This window comes from Marmota marmota, unplaced genomic scaffold (genome assembly GCF_001458135.2).
Source record: "Marmota marmota marmota unplaced genomic scaffold, marMar, whole genome shotgun sequence".
NCBI lineage: Eukaryota > Metazoa > Chordata > Mammalia > Rodentia > Sciuridae > Marmota > Marmota marmota.
In genome coordinates, this window is record NW_025999899.1 from 130,074 (window position 1) to 139,079 (window position 9,006).

Consider the following 9,006-nt stretch of genomic DNA (forward strand, 5'->3'; position numbering starts at 1 on the left):
CCACATGTAATTCCAGCAACTCAGGACTAAAGCAGGAGCTTCACAAGGTACAAGTCAGCTCAGCAACTTAGAGAGACCCTATCTCAAAATAAAAAATAAAAAAGGGCTAGGGATGTGACTCAGTGGTTAAGCACCCCTGGATTCAATCCCCAGTACCAAATAAGAAAAAAATAAATTAATTATTTAATAAAATTAAAAATTGATGCTATGCTAGGTATGGTAGCACATGCCTATGTGTGTATATATACAGTTTTTTGTTATCCTTAATCACTTTAGATTACTAATTATGCCAAAATTAAGAGATGGTTTCTGGGAAGGGACAAATCCAAGGTGTTTTCAGGAAACATGCTTTAAAGATTAAGCCAAATGTATAACTGTAAAATAGTTTTATTAAAACCTGAGAAAGATTTAAGTTAGTGCTTTAAACAAACAAACCTTCTAAGAATCTTAAGGGCATGTTTGGCAAAACATCTCTGTTAAACAATAGGACTTTAAGGATATTAAGGGCAAGGAGTCCAAACTAGATGGGGCTATTCTATGATTTTGTCTGATAGATTGGATTAAAATTGAAACATCAAACATACACACAAGGTTTTTTTTTTAATTAATGAGCTTGATCTGAAAGAAACAGAAAAATCATACTTCACCACATAATTGTCATCACTGTAAAATTGTCACAACCTATTTTTTCAGTCCCAAAATTGGACCTTTCATCTTGTAATTGGTATAATTCTGTTGTCATGCCACTTAAAAGGTAAATAGAGCAGCAGTGTATTCACGAGTGACACATAGATGTGCATTAGTCCTCTTGTGCACTTTGAGCCAAGAGCTAGAATTCTCAGCACCCACATTGTCAGTATATTCCAGAAAGCCAACTTGGCATGGTTTGTTTTAGAGTGCTCCAGTACTGATGGTAAACACATCTCAGGTGAGTGGTACTGAGGTCCAAGTATCAGATGAGGAAACCAATGATAACAGTACAGAATCTTTGGACACAGAAGATTAAATTTTTAAATCCATGTTTCACAACACTGTAGTAAATTTTCTCAAGTGTAATATTTTTAGCATAATACATAAATCAGTAACAACTAATGTGTTACCTGTATTTTTCAGATGAGAAAATGTTTGCTAAACTGTCATCAAGAAATGATGTACATTGATTTTGACTACTCAAAACATATTTAACATGTATTCACAAGTATTCCATGTATGCTAATCTTGCACCAAAGACAGTTTAATAATAAATTATTTTTTAGGAATACAACACACACACACATACACACATACACAAAGCTTCACATAATGGTCACACCATATTTTTTGAAAAAAAAAATTGGCATAAAAATCTGCAACAAATATGTGGTGAAATACAGAAGTACAAACAAAAAAAAATTTTGGACCTGAAAACTTCTATAGGCAAGAATCAAGCTAAGAAATCTATTTGCCTACAAACATAGGCTACTATTTATGGAAAAGGGAGGATGACTTAGAAGAGGAAACAAGATCCTAGAGGATGAAGCCAGGAGCTACAGAGACCTCACAAGCAACAGATAAGCCCCAATCAAAGACCTGTCCCTGAGAAACACACCTAGGAGGCCTCATCTAACCTGGATGGGACCCTGAACTTTAAGCTGATGCTATTATGGAACATGACCTGAGGGAAGGATTGAGTGGACTTAACTGTGGAATGAATGTGATTCATTGTGGTTGGAGGGTGGACTGTGACAGATGGTGCTCCCTTAATTTAGCCACAATAATATACAATACCCTGCATTCTCTTCTATGACACTGATGTCAGGTGCCACCTCGTCTAGGATAAGAAAGGTGCAGCTCTTCGAGTGGGTGTCATAAGATAGTTGAATTACACCCACCTGTTGTTGTAATCCTATCCTTTTGCCCTTTTGAGATAGAATGTTCCTTGGATTAGCTCTCTTCATTAATAAATCCAGGTTCAAGGTGTGCTCCTCCTTTCTTGCCTGCCTTGCCTCACTTGTGGGAGCTGTGGCTAGGAGCAGTCACTGAATCCAAAGAAAAAGGTACTTTCTGTGTCTGTGTGTTTATTTAGTCAGCCCAAATTCACTTGGAGTGACCCTGATTTAGTTGCGTGTCTCCACACACTGATGCTCCTCTCATGGAGGAGCAGGTTCTATTTGCTCTTCTTCATGCACCTAAGTGGACCTTTGTGATGCCTCAACCAGGGGGTTACAAGGAAGCACTGCTATGTGATTTCCGAGACCAGGTTATGTGAGTCTTTGTTGCCTTGTGATGCTTTCTGTGGAACCTAGTGGCTATACTGTGAGAACACCTGGATCTCATGGAGAAACCATACATAGATGTTCAGCTGACAGCCCTAACTCAAGATCCCAATAGAAAATATCATCCAGCTGATAAGTGAGTTAGGAGGCCTTTGAAATTACTCTGGCCTAAGCCACTGAATACAACCACGTGAGATTCCTCAAGTGAGACTAATTTAACTGAGCCCCCATCCACCACCAGCACTGTACAAAATAATAATAATATGATTGATAATATCTTATGTCACGAACTTGGGAATGGTTCATTACACAGCAGTAGATAACTGGAACAGACATGCAGAAGCCAAAACAGGAAGTAGAGGGCCTGCAGAAAGAAACCAACTCACAGCTTGTCACAAAAAGTGTTGGCGGAAACCACAGATCCCTTGCTTCACCAGAGATAGCAAGGCATATGGTTGTACACAGGGCATAGGCCTACCAGGTGCTCTTCCATTTTGTGGAGTCAAGAGATCTATAGAGCCCTGAGGTGAATCAAGTGTGGCAAAAAACAGGGCAGGATATACCACTAGTTCCCCAGTCACCCTTATTTTCCAGCCCCCAACCAACAAACATCAACTGGAGATGTATATTGGAGCAGAGAAGACAAAGAGATAAGAAAATTGTAAAAAGAAAATTACCTGACTCTGTATTTTATAATAGTGAACAATCTAGTTTAAAAATCAGCACACGTTTCAAAGAAAAAACATTCAGGTGTCAGGCCAAAAAAGAAATAGATATTTCTAAAAATCAGTGGGTAAGCTAGGCTTAGTGGCAGGTGCCTGTGATTCCAACTCCTGGGGAAGATGAGGCAGGAGGATCATTTAAGACCACAAGTGGAGGTCAGACTGGGTAACATAGCAAGATACCATCTTAAAAAAAAAAAATCAATCGGCAAAAATCTACTCACTGACATGAAGACTTCTTTTAGGGCTATGTGATTATTGCTTAGCCACCCTCAAAAAAAAGAGAGAGAGAGAGAGAACGAGCGAGCGCTGGGTGTGGTAGCACACACGTGGGAGGTTGAGGCAGGATGGATCACAAGTTCAAGTCTAGCGTCAATAATTTAGGGAAGTCCTAAGCAACTTAGTGAGATACTATATCAAAAGAAAAAAGGGTTGGGGATCAAAAGAAAAAAGAAAAAAGGGTTGGGGATTCAATTCCCAGTTCAAAATTTAAAAATAAATTAAAAATTTAAAAATAAAAAGGGCTGGGGATGCAGCTCAGTAGTAAAGCACCCTTAGGTAAAATCCCCAGTGCCAAATAAATAAATAAAAATAAAAATTCCTCATTCAAAATCCAAAAAAGGTAAGAAAGATCAAAATGCCACAGAAGTCTATCCTTCATAGTCTGACTTGGGCAGCAATGTGTCCAGTGGATGCAGAGAGTACTTTTTGGAAGGAAAGAAGTGACAATTTGTCATTTGATTATTCTTCAGAATCCTGCAGCTCTTCAATAAGCTTGAAGGTTCAGCTAATTATGAAAAACTTCTGATGCTCACTACTAACCCTGGTTTCTCAAAGCCCTACATTCTTTTTCAATCAATATAGTTCCAAGGAACTATATTGTAAAAGCAAAGACATCATTGGTTGCAAAGATGATGGCTTCAGTGTTGGGATAAATATTCTGTCCATCATCTGGGCGGGACTGAGGAAAATGAATATCAGAATTCTCATTAAGTCCCAAGTCTTTCTATGAGAAATGTCTAGGAAATGATTATAAAAGAAAATACTTCAAATAAAACCCATGAATAATTTTAAAGCCAAAGAAGCAATGAATAGATTAGATAAATCAATCTATTAGGTTTACAGAGATTAATGAAAATACCACAAAGTAAAGAATACAGCAAATGGGGCAAATTTATTTTATTCTATCTTCATCTTCTGGATTTTGCCTTGAAACAGAATGGTTCAACATAATTCAATTTATTAGATTTCTGTCTGATTTTATCTAATGCTTTATGAAATTCATATGTATAGATAGATATATGTGTGTGTTCACTCCTAGTCAGAATGTAATCCAAGTCATTGAAAATAAGACTTACTGAATTATTGATAATATTGGCTCAAACTACAAATGTGATGTTATTAAGACTAAGTAATAATATAATCTTAAATTTGGCTGTAATATCATTGGAAAATAAAGTTGCTAAGAGAATTGGATCAGTGACTTGGAAGGAGATACTGTTGTTGTTTTTTTTAATTTCAGAATCTGAAAAAGAGAAAATTTTCTAGTGAAATTCCAAATAATGTGAGGTCATTTTAAAAATGATACTTAATCATGAAAACAACTTACAAGGAATTAGATGTTTTTCAGTTCAGCTCAGATTTAATTTCGGGTGTGGATTTAAAAGTGAAAGATGAAGTAAGAAAGTTGGACCATCCAAATCCATTTATTAAATCATGAATGTGTGATCGTGGAATTTTGGAAATACCTCAGTTTCAATATAAGGTAACCTGGGCCATAGATTCCAAAAAGCAAAATTAAAGAGAAGCAGAACTTGTAAATATTCTAACTGAAGTGTGTTTGCCGGGCATGGTGGCCCATGGTAATAATCTCAGAGACTTGTGAGGACAGAAAGATCCCAAATTCAAGGCCAGTCTCAGTAACTTAACCAGGCCCTAAGTAACTTAACAAGACTCTCAGATAAAAAGTAAAAAGGACTGGGATGTAGCTCAGTTGCAAAGCACCCCTGGGTTCATTCCCAGTACCAAAAATAGAAAAGAAAGAAAGAGTATGTTAGCAGAAAGAGGAACTTGAAGAATAAGTGTGAGTCAGGTCAAAATTCATCAGGATTTCCAACAGTGCCATTACCTGAAACACCTATGCAAACAGAGATGGTGTGAGATCCTTTGTAACTCTCTGTGGCAAAGAGCAGGACTCCAGGATGGAGCAAGGGACAGGATTGTGTAGGAGTCCCTATATCCTGCCTCAAACATAGAGCACAAAGACACAAAAGTTTAGCAGCTGCCATTTTTTATTCCCAAGACAATAAATACATCCATCCACTCCACATTACACCTAAGAAAGCTGGCCTTTGTAACCACGATCAGGGCACTACTTCTCAGTCCAAAGAATTAGTGCAGACATTTCTGATAAAAAAAAGGATGATTTAATGCATTTTTGCACTCCACCCTAAAGTCCCAATATTGTTACAAAAAAAGAATTGAGGCAGGTGAGTTCTAAGGGATCGAACCAAAGGATTTGGACATGCTAGGTAAGTGCTTTAACACTGAGCTGCATCCCAGGATGGCCTCAAACTTGGGATCCTCTTACCTCAGCCTTCAAGTAGCTAGGATAACAACTGTGTACCTGGCCTGTAAGGAACTTTTTTAAACATATAAACCCACAAGAACAAAGGTAGTAGGAGAGGTAACATATATAGATGAGAGCTTCAACAAATTTATCACCTAGAAGCAGTGAGGTGATAACTACTTTAACATCCTGGAAAAAGATGAACATTAGAACCATGGAGGGGGTAGACCCAGGGTCATAAATCCTCTTTAAAAAGCACATCAGCTGGGTGTAATGGCTCATACCTGTAATCTCAGTGCCACAGGATGCTGAGGCAAGAGGATCACAAATTTGAAGCCAGTCTAGGTGATTTGGGGAGACCCTCAGCAATTAGCAAGACCCTATCTCAAGATAAAAATAAAATAAAAAGGTCTGGGGATATAACTCAGTGGTAAAGAACCCCTGGGTTCAATCCTCAATACAAAAAATTAATTTGAAAATGTAAGCCAATTCCTGACAAAACGTCCTGAAAGGCTTAGAAATGAAACATACCCAGTTCCTTGAAGGCGCAGGTGCAGAGTAAGACTATATACTGGGAAATTAGCTAAAAATCCTTAAAATAGCAATTATGTCTCCAGAAATCTTTCCTTAATCTGCACAGTTGGCAACAATCTACACCCAAGACTGGGGAAAATGTTAAAGTTTTACTTTCTGGGGACACCAGGCTCCCTGGATGTCTCATCCTGGTTCTCAGGATGTGATTCTATGCTCAAAACATACTGAACAAGGAAATTTCCAGCACCCAGCCCAACCAAGCTTCCTGTGCCAGCAGCCAGGCTTATTCCCTGTGAAAGTTAAGAGTACTCCTGTTTGGGAAAATGAGCATAACCAAGAAAAATTACCTGTAAATACTGGCTTCTGGGATCCTCCCTGGTCACGGGCAACAAGGCCCTCTAGTAGAAAAGTCCCATTAACATACCACAGTTTCCAATGGGCATCTCATAGAGCCTGACTTAAAATCTAAAAGACAAATATCACCAGATATTTGAGAAAAGTGTAGAAATATAGGAACCAACAGAAAGGAAACTTAGAGAAAAGAGAGAGAAGAAGGAGCCAAACAAATTTTTCTGAAAAGTTATCATTAACATAAAAAGAAAGGTAAGAGAGGGGGATATTGCAGTCATGAAATAAGAATAGGAATCTATTTATTGGAAAAAAAGAGAGAGAAAGCCAGAGAAGAAGGAAGAGTTTTGGGAAATAAAAAATTGGTAGTAGAATCTAAAATTTCAAAAGAAGCCTGGTAGGAAAAGTATATGAAATCTCACAGAAAAAGATAAAGAAATAGAAAACATCAGTAAGGGCAATTAGGGAATACATCCAAAATTCAACATCTAAATAATAGCACTTCCTGAATGACAGAAGAGGAAAAACAAAAAATGTGAGGAAAACACATGAACAAGAAATTTTTCTAGAACTTAGGGAAGGAATATTAGTGCCAGATTGATTCAGCCCACAAGCTGTCAATAAAATGAACACAATCAGACCTGGAACGAAGCATACTGTAGTGAAATTTCAGAATGTTGGGGACCAAGAAATAAAACCTAAAAATGCAGGGAGGGGCGAGAAAGAAAGAAGGGGAGGAGGAAATAGGACATAGACAAAGTAAGTCAAAATTGCATCAAACTTCTCAATGATAACACTGTGAAAACTGTAAGAAATGGAAAAATGTCTACAGGTATTTTGAGGAGAAATAATTCCTGACCACTATACCTGGCTAAATTGTTAACAAATTGTGAAGATAAAGTCATTTTACCTGCTACACACCCTTTCTCAAGAAGCTACTGGAGGATGTGCTCCATGGAAATAAATAAGAGAAAGGCTTGGGATCCAAAAAACAGTAAAGGCAAACGGACATCCCCAAATAACACTTTTATCACAGGTCTAGAGAGCAGTGGATCCAGAGTGGGGCTAGAGGTATGTCTTTAAGAATGAATGAATGAAATCTTACTTTGATTAAATATAAATTACTAAAATGTGTGTAAAAATTACTGTAGAAATATCACAGCAAAAGATAAGCCATAATATATAGTTTCCCCTTAAATTCTCTGTTGTATAATAGTTTAAATATTTTCTCCTATGCTCATCTGTAATGTTAATTGATGATGTCATGGCTACAACTTTCCTGCTGTCAATCCCTAGCTTCTCTACCCATTTCTTTATGTTTGTTTCATTCATTCCACAAAAATGACTGGCTTTCATGTTGTTACAATAGCAATCTTTATGACCTATTCAGCCTGACCCATAAATTCTAAAGTCTTATTGACTGCCAGCCCTTGGTGTTCTGCAGAAACTGAAGGAATGTTAGCAGCTAAATTGGAATTGCACCGCCATCATTGTTGTTGCATTCCAGCAAAGGCTCCAACCTTGATGACTATGTGGCCAGATGACAAGAAAGAGATGCTTGGACAGAGCTAACAAGTCTAGCAGTCCTGCCACAACCTAAGCCTTATCTTGGCTGGACATATATGGCATTCTCATTTAATGGGAATCTTTTTTAAAAGTTACAAATATGTTAGTTAGGGTTTTATTTACTTTTAACTGGAGAGAAAAGAAAGTAAACACTAACTTGGGAATCTAATGCTAAGCAGGACTTAGCAGAGATGGCTCATGCTGTAAAGATTCAAATGGGGGTCAGGGAAGTCTTGTCAGATGGGGCAAGGGTACCTATGACTTGGTGACACTAAAAAGCCAAAATTAACAACCAGCCATAAAGGATATTAATAGGACAATTGGGGAAATTCAAATGTGGACAGCATGTTAAGTAATAATATTCTCTCAATTGTTAAAATTCTTGACTTGTACCTGGCAAAGTGGCACACACCTGGAACTCTGGAGGCTGAGGCAGCAGGAATCCAAGTTCCAGGCCAGCCTGGACAACTCAGCAAGACCCTATCTCAGTTAAAAAGAACTGGGAATGCAGCTCAGTGATAAGTACTCCTGGGTTCAATCCCCATACCATAAAAAGGAAAGAAAAATCTTGATTTTTATGGTGATTGTATTAGATGATATCCATAATTTTAGGAAATACCGTAGAAGTATAGTGTATTAGAGTGTGAAAGTATTTGAGGGTAAAGAATCATAATAATGCAACTTACACTCAAATGGTTCAAAGGAGAAAATTGAGATATAAAGAAAAAAGTATGGTGGAATGAATATTTAACTGACCTAAGTTAATGGTATATGGATATCTGTTGTACTGTTATTCTGTTAGCTTTCTAGGATTTGAAGTTAGGGAAAAAGGGAAGTTTTTAAATTTTTTTGAACATTTTTTAGTTGTTGATGGACCTTTATTTATTTTATTTATATGTGGTGCTGAGAATTGAACCTAGTGCCTCACACATGCTAGGCAAGCATTCTACCACTGAGCCACAACCCCAGCCCTAAAATTTCTTAAAAGCTAAATACTTTGTTATATAATGTG